Genomic DNA, 13,452 nt, shown 5'->3' with positions numbered 1-13,452 from the left:
ATAAGTTTTGAAGTCAGGAAATTTCAGCTATCCAACTATGTTCTTTTTCAGATTCTTTTGGTTATTCTAAGTATCTTATATTTCCATCTATATTTCATATGAGATTGTCAATTTCTGAAAATAAATATATATCAGCTGGAATCTTGATAGGGATTCCATTAATCTGTAGATCAATTTAGGGATCAATTTTGTCTTAACAATATCAATATTTCAACTCATGGGGTGTCTTTCTACTTATTTGAATCTTCATTTATTTCAATAATATTTTATAATTTTCAGAGTATATGCTTAAATTTATTTTTAAAAAACTATCCCTAGGTATTTTATTCCTTTTGGTACTATTAAAATGGAATTTTTGAAATTTTATTTTCAGATCGTCCATTAAAACTTGTATATATAAATACAATTGACATTTGTATATTCATCTGATATTCTTCAGTTTTGTTGAATTTGTTTATTAGTTTTAATAGGATCTATTTTTAGTGTATTTCTTAGGATTTCCTATATACAAAATTATGATATCCCTTAGCTTGGCTAGGTTTTGTTTTTCACTATGGATGATTATTATTTCCTTTTCTTTTCTGATTTCCCTAACCAGAACCACCAGTAGGATGTTGAATAAAAGTATATAGAATGAACATATTTGTCTTAATTAAAAAAAATTAAGCCTCCCCCATCCCATTAAGTACAATGTTAGCTGTGGGTTTTCCATAGATGCTGTTTATCTGGTTGAAGAAGTTCCCTGAATTCCTAATTTGTTGAGTATTTTTGTTCATAAAATTGTGGTGGATTTTGTCAAAACCTTTTTCTGTGTCTAGTGAGTTGATTGTGTTGTTTTCATTATATATTCTGTTAATATGGCATATTACATAATTGGTTTTTATATATTGAACCAACCTTACATTCCTGGGACAAATCTCACTGGGTCATGGTGTTTTTTTTTTTTTTCCTTTTTAAATATATATCTCTGTATTTGGTTTGCTAGCATTTTATTTGTGATATATATATATACCGCAGTGTCTGGCTAGGCACAAAATCACGAGCCACTCACACCTTCTAGATTCAAACAGCAACTCTTTATTCTCGAACTGTCACCGGCACTCTACACACACGTTCTGGGGAAACATCCACACCTCCACTGGGCTCTGTATCCCAAAATACTCTCTGAATCCCGTGAGAACTCAATGGGAACTCAAGGAGCGGGTGCGCCTGAGGCAGCAGGATATGCCCTATTCCCAGCAGGATACATCTGGATCCACCCTGGTCCTTGAGCAAGGTCACCTTTCATGCAAAGTCACTGCAAATGACCAAGGCAAGCCCATTTCCACAATGGAGAGTCCTTCCTCTAAGCAACATGGGGTACGCTGACAAGGAAATTGCCATGCGTCATACCTACTTGGCTAATGGCTGTCAACATCTCCCCCCTTCTAATTAATTAAATAACAAGAAATGTGGCTTAAGGACCGTGCCTGGTAGGTTGTCCAATTCAACATATGGTTCTAACCCGTCATGGGAAAAACTGACCTCTAGGCGTTAGCCTCCTGTCTGAGGTTGATACCACTGTAATTGGATCATACCCATCACAGACTACCGGTCCAGCATACAGCCATACTTGTGGATAGGCCTATGCACCAGTGGGGGGGTGAGGTTCTTGCCTCACCTCTGTTGGCCCCCAAATTTGGCCTTGGTGCCAGTGGGGGGGGTGAGGTTCTTTGCCTCACCTCTGTTGGCCCCCAAATCTCAATCTTAGTCATATTTATTATATTCTAATTCTGTGAGCATCAAAATGAAATTTGTAAGAAGGTTTAAATTTGATAGATTCTAGTCCACTCCAAGGAAGGGTAAAAGGCCCAGTGAGGATTCTTGGGATTGAATTCCGATATGAATCTGGAAGAATCTATCTACAAAAGCTATTAGTTCTTTGAAATCTATTGGGTTGGATACAGTGCTTTTGTTTCACACTGTGGCTTTAATATTCTAGATTTGGAAAAAAACAATTTATCTCAACTATAAGAATCACTGTTTCTTTCCACTCAGTGACTTCTACGGGCTGCTCAAGTATTAAATATTAATTCTCTCTGTGATTTAACAACGAGTGTATATGCAGCCAGAGAGTTGCTATATTGGAATTAAAACCAACTAACAACTCAGCTTGCTCAAAACTTATGAATAAGTAGGAAGAAAAAGGATTCCTTTACAAGTGCTAAAACACACGCACCTTCTTAGCCACTCTTGCTTCTAAAGAAGTTCTGGAGACCACTAGGTGTTGCTCTGCACAGATCCTTACGTTTGATGCAAAGGCCACGAAGAGCTCGGTTCCTTGGCAAAGCTGTTCTCCTTTGCTTCGTGAGACAGACTGTGCACTATGGGTGTAATTTAGATCTGGAAGAAAACTCTCTGGGATTCCTGCCCTTCATGTCCATTTTCCATTCTCTTGATTTCCTGGCTTAGGACGTATTGGGTGGGGAGGCACACCCTGCCAGGTCTTGTCTCCTAGATTTCCCAGCTACTCCAGGCAGAGCAAGCTTTAAGAGAGGGAGCCACCTTCATGGTGAGATTTGAAGCTATGACTTCAAGACTTTCTTCTGCTTCAAATATTTGCTTTATTACTGGGTCTTTCCTACCAGGTGTGAAGGTTGTCCAGCAAGATCTGCCCCTGGGCTAGGTACACTACAAGTTAAACATATTGTTATTTAGATGTATATGTTACCTAGTGCTCCTCAACATCACATTAACATTAAATTGAGTTATTTAAATATATTAAGTTAAAATGATATTATCTATCCGTCTCTTTGAAAGGCACAGAATATGGATTTAAGAGTGTATGTTTCAGTTAATGAAAAGGCAAGCCTGCCAGGGATGTGGGGAAATATAAGGCTGGAATGTTAAATTCTCACAATATATATTTTAAAATTCAAGATTGTTGATAGAACTACAGAGTCAGAATAATATTTTTTTTTAAAAAAGGAAAGTAATATATGTTAGGATTAAAATATTAAATTCATAAAACTTAATAAGCACATGTGGATATGAGGAAACAGTCTTCTTTAGAGTCAGAGCAAATACCACAATCATTTTCTAGTAAAAGAGGTAACTGAGAGACAGGTGAGGCAGTGTATACCTGTAATCCCAGTGACTTGGGAGACTGAGGCAGGAGGATCACAAGTTCAAGGCCAGCCTTAGATACTTAGTGAGATCCTGTTTCAAAATATAAAGCAAAAAGGGCTGAGAGTGTAGCTAATTAGTAGAGTGCCCTTGAGTTCAATCCCAGGTATTGCCCCCTCCCAACACTTTGAAAAATTATACACTGCATTATTTTGGAGACTGTTATGGTGTCATGAATCCCACTACAATGTATAATTTAAATACTTCAATAAAAAATAAAAATTAAAAACTCCAATGTACCAGAGTAACATTCAACTAAAAAACATCTTCAGCCCTGATTTGGTATTAGTGTATATTAAAATTAAAGCGAATTGTGTCATACTTGAGAAAAAGAAAATCCACAATTGCCTTTCAAAAAAAGAAAGAGGGAACTGAGAACCATGATCCCATCAATGGATTAATTCATTTGATGTATTAATAGTTTGAATGGATTACAAATCTAAACTGAATGTTTAATTTGGATTTGCATAGAACCCAAAGGTTTAATCTGTAACCTCAATAGATATTAATATTTTATATTAAGAATATTTGAATGTGAGGTATTATATAAAGTACTTTATTCACATTATCATATTAAATCTTCATAATAACCTATCACTTAGTATTTTATGTTAAATTTATTCATAAGAAATTGAAACACAAAGGGGTGAAGTAACTTGCCCGAAATAACATTCTAATAAGAGGTAGGTAAGATCTAATCTCAGATTGGAGAGTTCTCAGGGTCAGAGCCCTTAACCACAGTGATTATTACAATTCAAAAAATGCTTCATATTTTTCAAAATGTCGTTTATTTGTGGACAATATCCTGTTAATCCTGAGAGCAGAGAGAGTAGACATGACTTCCTCATCTTACAAATGTGAATCTAGAAGTTTGAGGAGTAAAGAGATTTGCCCAAGGTCATGGAATCAGAACTCAGATGCAGGCCTAATTCTATTAAACAGTTTTGCTCCAAAGATTAGACGTAGTTAGCAAGGCAATATAACAGCAGGCAGAGGGAATTCTAAGTAGAATAAAAACAAATGGTGTCTATCTTGCAACTTTACTGACTATTTAAAACCTGAACAGCCTTTGGTCAGGGGGAAGTAATGGTAGTTAGAATTATTAAAATCTGCATGACTTGATTTAATTAATTCTTACATTACTTAATTGTATATGCTTTGGACTCTCAAATACATTAATTTGTGCAAATCTGGATTCTTTTAGGCACACCTGATTACCTGTGTAATCAGCTTTATGCCTGAGAACTGCCTATTCATCCACAGGGATTGGATTAACCTCCTGTTATGTTTTAGCTATTAGGTATCATCCATCCCTCCACCCCAAGCTCATGTGTTAAACAATGCAAGAATGTTCAGAGGTGAACCGATTATGATAACTGTGATCCCATCACTGGATTAATTCATTTGATGTATTAATAGTTTGAATGGATTACTAGGTGATAACTGTCAGCAGATGGGGTATGACTGGAGGAAATAGGACACTGGGGGTGTGGCCTTGGACTCTATCTTGTTCCTGACTCCTTGAGCTCTCTCTTTCTCACTACTTCTTGTCCATCATCAGCTGAGCAGCTTTGCTTTGTCATGCCCTTACACCATGATGTTCTATCTCATCTTGGGCCCAAAGCCATGTAGTCAACTGACCATGAACTAAACCATGAAACTGTGAGCCCCAAATAAACTTTTGCTCCTTTAAGTACTTTGTCATAGTGACACACTCCCACATGTGATGCTCTCTCATCATCTCCCTACCAGAATTGAAGATAACAGGATCCATGGCCAATTCAATTAATTTCTATGTGTGGCTATAATGGCAGACCATGTAAAATGGAGGATCATTGGAAATGTGTGAGTTAGAGACTGAATTGAGAAACAGGAAAAAAATAGTTCTTAGAAAATTTTAAAAAAAATGAATCAATGAGGCAAGAAGAGAAAATTTAAAAAGAACACTTTTCTGGACTCCTAATGCATTTCCAGTTTCAGGACTCACTTCCATCAGGATGCCTGATCTTTTTCTGGCCATTTGGCTAGAGATGGGTTTGGCTATTTATGTAGCATGGTGTACTGAGCCAATTTCTCATTTCAGTTGGTTATTGTCTCTGTTTCTCCCTTTGGAGGTTGTTGCCATGGTTTGAATGTTTTTTGTCCATCCCCCAATTGAATGTTGAGACCTAATCCTCGATGAGAAAAAATTTAAAAGGTGGGCCTTTGTGATGGTGATTAAATTATGAGGCCTTATGAATGAAATTAATATCCTTATAACAGAGACCCTAGAGAAGTAGCTAGCGCCTTTCACCATGCAAGACACAGTGAAGGTATCATATATGAGAAGATGTGTCCTCAATGGTCAACAAATCTGTTGGTGCATTTATTTTTTACTTTCTAGCCTCAAGAACTTTCAGATAAATTTTGTTGATTCTAAGATATCCAGTTTATGGTATTTTTTATAGCAACCTCAGAGAAAAGGGGGTGGGGAGTGAAAAGAGCAGACCCAGAGAAGATGTATGATAGTCATAACTGAAGTCACAGCCTTGAGGTTATGGTGGTTGTACAAATACAAAGAATCAGGCAATTCCTTGGGACATCTATGGATATAAAAATGAACAGAAGTCATGACAGGACTCACTTGGCTGGAAAAGGGAAGTTTTTTTTTTCATCCATAAAGAATAAGCACATTGTACTTCTTTTCTGTTTTTATTTTTCTTTTTAAATTTTTTTTAATTGTATATGGACCCAATATCTTTATTTATTTATTTCTATGTGGTGCTGAGGATCGAACCCAGTGCCTCACACGTGTGAGGCAGGCGCTGAGCTATAGCCCCAGCCCTGTTTTCCCTTTTCTTAAAGTTACTATGGCTAGCATTGGGCTTCACTATGTCTTCCTCATAGGTGCTTTTTTTTTTTCTTTTTGTACCAGGGATTGAACTCAGGGGCACTTAACCATGGAGGCACTTCCCTAGCCCTTTTTTGTATTTTACTTAGAGACAGGGTCTCACTGAGTTGCTTAGGGCCTCATTCAGTTGCTGAGGCTGATTTTGAACTCATGGTCCTCCTGCCTCAAGGCTCCTGAGCTTCCGGATTATAGGTGTGCACAACCACACCTGGCCTCCTAGGTTCTTTTCTATGTATTATAATAAATCTAGCTATGAAGTGTCAAGAGAGTGTAATGCTGTAACTAAGAGTGCCACAGTTTGCACTCTTTTTGCCCAATGATGATATGTTCCTCCTTCCTTCATTTCACTCTATTCATCTATACAGATGAGAGGTAATCACTTTCATAAAAATATACATGATTAGGTCAAAGTAATGTCAAGTAAAGTATTCAAAAATAATTGAGAACTATAAAATGGAAGTACAGACTGACTTAATGAAGTCAAGTGTGGAAGTATCGGATCAATTTCATCCAATTTCTCTGGCAGAGATGAGAAATGAGTTGATCATCAATTTTAATTTAATTTAATTATTTAACAAATTTAACAAATACTTATTGAATGCCTGTCTGTTCCATGCCAGGTATTGTGCTAGACATTAGAAATTGAAGTTGATAAGACATGGATGAAACTCATACTCCTAATGAGCTCACAAAACAGTGGGGAGGCTGATTTATAAACAATCCGATACAGTCACTAAAGGGTACTGAGGGAAGTATATATGAGTACAATAGGAACTCAAATGAAATGTGTGTAAAATGTAATTTTTTTGCTGTGCAAGGACACTGAAAATATTACAAGAGAGGTGGAAATTGAGATGAAATGTTAAGGATGCATAATAATTTGCTAGGTATACAAGGAAGTTAGCACGAAAAAGATCACTGTCTCTTCTATTTGCTTTGAAAATTCTTGTGAAGGAGATACACGAATTTTCAGAGCCAGTTCCTCCTGGGATTTGTGAATCCATTTTCTTGTAGTGAACATGGACTAGAACAGGGAGTTGAGCTGCACTGGGAAGTTCTAACTCTGCTGCTATAGAATTTCCTCACCTGAACTTAGATATCTAGCTCTTTTTTTTTTCTTTTTTGGTACCAGGGATTGACCTCAGGGGCACTCTATCACTGAGCCACATCCCCAGCCCTATTTTGTATTTTATTTAAAGTCAGGGTCTCATTGAGTTGCTGAGCACCTCGCTTTTGCTGAGGCTGGCTTTAAACTTGCAACCCTCCTTCCCTCAGCCTCCCAAACTGCTGAGATTCTAGGTGTGCACCACCATGCCTGACTGATATCTGGCTCTTTTAAATGCAGGGTTGTGTAGGTACCTATGTGTATTTAGATTCTTATTTCGGAGATTTGGCTGCTTTTGCCTTTGGAATACAGAATACAGTACCCACTGTGACAATATGTAATTTGATAAAGTTCCAATTATATTTATTATTTTCCTAACACAGTCAGTTTCCTTAGTTATGTATTACATTATGTATGTGATACTTACATATCACAATACTGAAATGCTTGGTAATATCTTGTAGCCTACTCTGGGAATTGCTTAAAGTAATATTTATTTAGACAAGAAGTTGCTGGATGATATCAAATATCTGGAAAAATAGCAAGAAATCAATGAATTCTTAAAACTCAGGATTTCCAGTTCAGTGAGAGCATCCAGTGAAAACCTGAATTGATATGACTTAGTCCAATAAATGCATTAATAATTAGCATCTAAAGAACACATGAATTGATTGTCCATTTGCCCAGCACATTATAGAACAGGCTATTAAATGAATATAGGTTGCATAATGACAAAGATAGGATGTTATTAGGTTATACATGTTGTGGCAGACATAGTCCATTCGAAAATATTCTTTGAAATTTTAATTGAAGTCAATGGGATGTGTTTCTTTCTTTCTTTCTTTTTTTTTCTTTCTTTCTTTCTTTCTTTCTTTCTTTCTTTCTTTCTTTTTTTCTTTCTTTCGGGCTGGGGATTGAACCCAAGACCTCATGGGGAATATTTTCAAAAGTTTATTTACATAAAATCTCAGGAAAATGAAACCCAAACCACAGCAATGTTAAATGTGAACAGCCTCCAGTAATTCAATTCATGCTGAGTGTGACACAGAAATGTCCCCAGAAAAAGTGCCTCTGATGTGGGGTCATAAAGGAATAAAAACTTTAGTTGGAAAATACAGGGAATTTCTGAGAATATTGCATGGTCGTCCAGTTATTCTATGAAGAGCTATTCATGTCCAGAGACTTTTGTTTCCTTTGGGCAGAGTGCCAATGGAGAAGCCAATACAGACAAAATTTATTTAGATTTTAGTGCATTTTATTTCATTTCACATAACATTAACCTCAATAAGGTGTGGTTTTTATGATAGCATTGACTTAATATCTATCCACCTGGGTTAACATTGTCAGTTGATAACACTGGATTAATACTTTTTAAAAAAAATCTCTAATCTGGATAATGCAATTATGAGCATTATCAAATTTGCAGACAGCACCAAGATGGAAGGACTTAACACCTCAGGGCTCAAATATTCAGTGCAGCATAATCCTTCAAGTTAAGTAGCTTAAATGCAGTTTCTAGTCCTCTTTAATGACCTGGCAGTAGTCTGTGACTTATCATTAAAAGGAAAAAGTACAGTGTGCTGCCTTCCATAGGACTGTTGAGTTATAAGAATTACCTGTACCATGTTTTATTTCAACTCATGGCCTTTGCACTAGTCAACACATAAAGGGACAGTAGAATATTGTCACAAACTCCACAACTGGAGACTGTTGGCTGTGTTTTGTGTCTAGGTGTGCTTATGAAAATCTCTCCATCAGTGTGGATTTTTCTTTGTCTTTGTTTTTCATCACACTGTCTCAGTAACTATATATTTGTCTGTTGGACTTATCAGTTTCATAAGCATAAGGAGTGTGTCTTTTAAAAAAATTATCAATATATTCCCACTATGCAATATGTAAATAAGTGTTCTGCATTTTTTAAAAAATAAATGAACTACATTTATGTTTACTGGCTTTTCTACAGGAGCCCAGAATTCAGCAGGGCTTTCATCAAGGACTCCAGTTTGAACTTGAGCTATGTTGGTCATTGGGTTCAGAAATGCCTAACTGCAGTCAGGAACTGAAGAACTTATCTTCCTGAGGACTTTATGAGACCTGGGATGCACATGGTGTGTGACTTAAGTGAGAGACAATCCCCCTGGTGGCTGTCAGAGCTATTCTGGACCTCAAGGATTGGCATCTTTGGGAGGCTATGCATATCACAAGATAGGGGTGGTACCAGTGATATAAAAGTCATGTTTGATGAGTGGATGTCAAGAGGAGGGAGCATGGAGGAGAAGCATGTGGCAGGAACTGTGCTTCTTGGATTGTCTCCTGACTCTGAGATGCCTTTGAGCATTCCTAGATAGAAGTAGAAGGTTGGTTTGTCCTTTGTAGTAGGTGAGAATGGGAGCCAATGAAGGGTGAATTATTTCTGCATGAGTGGTATCATCTATGCTTATAATTTCATGAGGCCTGGAGAAATGGACGTTACATTTCTGTCAGGAAAAATTGTTATATCTTGCCAGCTCATTGGTTGGCAACCTTTAGTTAATAAGGCCAAGTGACATTTTAACTGTACATAATTGTCTTTCAAATGTCTGATTAGAAAGAAATTCTGAGTTGGAGATTTCATGAATCATATCAAATCAATTTTGAATTTGTCATGTGTATGTCCTGAAAGGAAAACCCATAGCTCTGGCTTCGTCCTCAAGGAGAATGCAGATTCTGAATAGAAATGCCTGTTCTAGCTAAGAAGCTCCAGGAGGAGCCAAGTTGACATTTTATTTACTGCTGTCTTCTCCGTGGCTTGCCCTGGGTCTGGCACAGAGGAGACACTTAGGGAATTATTTGTTGAACAATTTGTTATTTGAGTTCATAACCCTTATGGTGCAGAGAACATGTAAGTTGTTCCAAAAAAATCATTATTTTCATGGAAAAATGAATAAGGGACTCAGCAAAACTCATAGTGAAAGGGTTCTGTATTTTTCTAAATTAATTTTTCCATTCCTCCATTTTTCACTGTAACAGCTGATATTGGCTCAATTATGTCTTAGGTTTTATTCCCCATTTCCTTTCCTTTTTTTCTGAAACTCTTTTCTCTCCTTCCCTCCATTTTCCCTCTCTTCCTTTCTTTCACTCCCTTCCTTCCTTTATCTCTTTTTCTTTCTTTCTAGCAGTGTTGGTCAAGTGTCACAAGCACCTGAAAGACAGTGACTGACAATAATAACAAAAAAATAAGGTCTTGCATGTCACTAGGAAATAGAAAACCAAAAAGCCAGAGGCAAGCAGGCACTGCTACCTAGGAAACAGAATTCTAGCTACACTTGTTATTTTCCTTTCCCTTTTGTAGCTGTTTGGTGACCTGTATATTCAAAAGCACTAGGAATTCACTTGCTATGTTAGTTAAGTGATAAAGGGTCTTAGTGACATAGTAGTTGCTTAGTGCAAGTCTGTCAGGTACACCTTTTCTAGTAGTCTCCTACCTTCAATCAACCCATCAATTCATATCTATGGACACATGCATCTTTCTTGATGGACAATAGATTATATGGGAGACAGATTGACAGGGACCCTAACTGACTGCGTTTGTAGGCGATGCTTTTGTGTAAGCTTTTTCTGATGTAAGGAGGAGGGCATCACCATAATTTGGAGTATCCATCGATTTTAAGAAAGTCCCAACAGTGCCTGACTTCTGCAGGTGGTATACAAAGGCATGTTTTCCTGATTTTTGTTCTAATACATCATCCCTTTCTGTTCAGAATGCATGCTGTTCTTGCACATGGTCTCTTGGTCACCTCTGCAGTGCATCTTCTAGGTTGGGCAATGACCTTGGAGGAGCTGATCTGCAGGGTGCTAGGTTGTGGTGATTATCTTTTGAGGAACTGTGGTCCAAAGGGGAAAAGTGATCTGGGATTTGACTATTTTGGACGTCAAGGGACCAGAGGCTCTACCTTCTTTCTTGTCTCCAAGGTTATTGTTGAGTTTTTTCCTTCCTCTGTTATTGCTGCTGTTGACTTCAATCCTATGGCCGCTGTGACCGCCAGTGGCTTAGCAGAAGTAAAATAGGTTTTGCATACACTGTGATTCTTTGCTACCTTTATGCTTCTTTATAAGTTTCTTATTGTGTTTTTCTGTCCCCCTTTAGTTTGAAAGCTACATCAGAATTGAGACTCCCTATGCATTTTCACATTTTAACAGATACAAACTAAGCATTTAAATGGCTGAGGATGTAGCTCAGTGATAGAATACTGCCCAGTATGTGTGAAGTTTTGAGTTCAACCTTCCACCAAAACAAAACAAAACAAAACAAAAACCACCTTATTTCCAATTCTTGCTTCTAATCTCCATGACAATTCTTATTTCACCTACCTTTAAAACTAAGTCCCTGTGGTTGTCAGGTGTATACTTGCACACAAAGAAATATTCATGCTTGCTTTGAAATTAAAATCTAATTTGTGTCCTGTGCTTTATCTGGCAACCCTAGCACTCCAATACCTCAACTCAGCTGAAAATATTTCATCTCCCTTATGAACTGTCACCTCCTTCCTCTCTTAAGGCATTGTGGTCCCATGTGGCCTTGCATTACATAGGGGCAATGGTATCATCCCTCCTCTACATAAGCACACTGAAATCAAACCTCACTTGATTATTTATCTCCACAAGCTGCTGAGAACTTGTACTTGGTAGGTGTGCCTGTGTGTCCATATTTGTTTGTTGGATGCACAGGGCCTTTGAGCTGAGAACATTCACTCAATAGGCAGGTTCTACATGGATACAGCCTTTTGCCTGAGAGTAAAATTATCTGCCACCTAAGGTTTGAGTTTCACAAAATGTGAATTAGACTCCTAAGCATTCCAAACATCTTCTCTAACATTTTCTCTTCTTGGATGATGGGCTATGCTTACAAGATGTTTAGGCTGCTCTTGCTCAAAGTGTACATGAGCACAGTTTTCCACTGATTAATCTACATCTATCTGGAAGATTTCCCCTGGCCCCTGCCACTGATGCTTTGCAGTTAGTCTGAATTCCTAGGCTGGATCTCTGAAAACTTTGATCTGGTTGGGATAACAGAGCTCTTTTTGCACAAGCTTCACCAGATTTTCAAAGTTTTCCCCTATTCTGTCTCACCCAACTATTCGTCAGCCAGCAGGGGCTGAGCATTTCTAGCAATGTGAACCATTTGACTTTTCCTCTATTCCTTATGGCTTTCAGCTTTTTTCCTCACCCCCTCATTTTTGCCTCCCAAGAATGCCAAGGAAGTTTTGGAGGGAGCTGCTGGGCAGCTGTGTCAGGTTTCTATCCCAGTCCCTATTGTGCCAGTTCCTGGGGCAGCTTCCTCTCTCTGTGTCATTGATCACAGCTGCATCTCTTCTCTGAATCACAGAGACCTGTTATTATCTACCATTCTCTGATGGCTTCCATTCTCCAGTTTCTTGCTGTAGGTTCATACATATTTTAGCTTTTAGCATTTTTAAAGGGTTCCCCAAAGGGAGAGGAATTAAGCATGAAGGTAATTTTGCTGTCCTGCAAGAGTCCTCGATGCAATCTAAAGTGTTCTGTGAGACCTCTTTTGCCTTAAAATATTCATTTTTCTTTCTCTTTTTTCCTCCATGCAGCACTGAAGATTGAACCCAGGTCTCGTATTTGGTAGGAAAGCACTTTCCCATGGAGCTACATTCCCAGACATTAAAAAAAATATTTCAAGACACAGTCTCATGAATTTACTCAGGCTGACCTTGAAATTGCCATTCTCCTGCCTTAGCCTCCCAAGCGGCTAGAATTACAGGTGTCTCCTACCAGAATGGCTAAATATTTCTTTCTTTTTTTTAAAGTTGAATGTGTTTTTTAAATATTTATTTTTAGTTGTAGTTGGACAAAATTGATTGATTGATTGATTGATTGATTGTGCTGAGGATCAAACCCAGGGCCTCACACGTTCTAGGCAAGTGCACTGACTAATCTACATCTATCTGGAAGATTGTTCTAGGCAAGTGCTCTACTGCTGAGTCACAACCCCAGCCCATGGCTAAATATCTTAAACCAACTAGATCTAGTCATAAAATTTTCACTCCCAAGGAGTAATGACACTGTCTTTAAGAAACTGTTATAAACCATACAGTGTTCATAGTATTTGTATGAATCTCTGAATGCTAGTCCTGTACATCTCTTCCCAACTCTGCTGCTCTAGATGGTTTACATTGGCCATGATGGTGGTATTTATACCATAGAAACTGTCCAGTGCTTTAAATTGTACTCCCTGTCCCAAATAAAGCCAGTTTACCTGCAGACCTTTAAATATATTGGGAAGGAG

This window comes from Spermophilus citellus (assembly GCF_964194105.1).
Source record: "Spermophilus citellus genome assembly, contig: SCAFFOLD_272, whole genome shotgun sequence".
Classification (NCBI taxonomy): domain Eukaryota; kingdom Metazoa; phylum Chordata; class Mammalia; order Rodentia; family Sciuridae; genus Spermophilus; species Spermophilus citellus.
The sequence above is the reverse complement of the archived record's forward strand: the minus strand, read 5'-3'. Positions refer to the sequence as shown.